The sequence below is a fragment of the Tupaia chinensis genome, unplaced genomic scaffold (assembly GCF_000334495.1).
Source record: "Tupaia chinensis unplaced genomic scaffold, TupChi_1.0 Scaffold000374_1, whole genome shotgun sequence".
Lineage (NCBI taxonomy): Eukaryota > Metazoa > Chordata > Mammalia > Scandentia > Tupaiidae > Tupaia > Tupaia belangeri.
Window position 1 is genome coordinate 544,134 of NW_006159872.1, and position 1,148 is coordinate 545,281.

The 1,148-nt window shown below is 64.1% G+C and overlaps 1 protein-coding gene across 1 annotated transcript in view; it reads left to right on the forward strand.

Moving 5' to 3' along the window:
* Nucleotides 1-1,148, forward strand: part of LOC102489246 (thrombospondin-3) — a 21,442-nt gene that overhangs the window by 12,110 nt on the left and 8,184 nt on the right. The gene's annotated exons all lie outside the window — the stretch shown is intronic.

Consider the following 1,148-nt stretch of genomic DNA (forward strand, 5'->3'; position numbering starts at 1 on the left):
GAGCGCGCTGGGAAGTTGGGCTCACCTTAGAAGCCAGAGAGACTTGGCCCGGGAAGGGTGACGGGGATGGTAAGGGGGGGTGACGGGAGAAGGGGAGACCGGGGTGCCCCGCAGGCCGCTTTCGGACGCCCGGGCGTTGCGCGCGCTTGCTCTTTAAATACTCAGACTGCGCGGCGCGGAGCCGTCGCCATGGTGACGCGTGTCCCAGCAACCGAACTGAATGGCTGTTGCCCGGCAACACCGGGGGGTGCCCCGCAGGCCGCTTTCGGACGCCCGGGCGTTGCGCGCGCTTGCTCTTTAAATACTCAGACTGCGCGGCGCGGAGCCGTCGCCATGGTGACGCGTGTCCCAGCAACCGAACTGAATGGCTGTTGCCCGGCAACACCGGGAGTCGAGGTTTGGGCCGCCCACCTAGATACTCGCGCTTTCTCTGGGCCGAGGTGGGGGGGCCTCCCGGCCCGCGCCTGGGCGCGCTGACGGGCGGGAGGGGGGGGTCTGTAGCCTCGACCACCAATCCCGCGCCGCGCCGAGGTGTTTTTAAAGAATTGTTTCCAGTCTGTATTCGCCGGGGCTAAGGACTGTTTTCCTAAGACGGTCTTAACTGCTTCCGTCTGCCGAAACCGCAACCCAGTTCTGCCGGACCGAGCCTGACACTCCAAGTTCCACGTGCCGCTGTGACCCCACATAGCTTGTATTTCTGCCCTCCAAAATAGTTGTTGGTTCTCCCACATTACCCCCCACCCACCACGTGCCTACCTGCCCCGATACCACGCTGCCCCCTAAAGTAATAGTTCCGTGCCCCAAATTCTATTCTGTCGCTCCTCCTACTCTGCCTCTAAATACACACTGCCCCCCCATAACCTGTCCCACCCCTCGCCCCACATTCCGATGTCCTCTTCCATTTACCTCGGTGTCCCTTCCACATACCTCAGGACCCCACCCACTTAGCACCACTTCCTCCAGACGCTACTCCCACACGCCCCAGGTTCCCCTCCTAAAGCCCCCAGCCCCTTCATCGCGTCCCCGCAGGGCCCAAGGCACTGGCTCCCCCCCGGGGCTCAGCCTCCCTAGGATCTCGCCACCCCCTTAGGCAGCGCCGCCCACCCCCTCTCCACGGGTCGGAACTGCCCCTCAGCTGGCGGGACCGC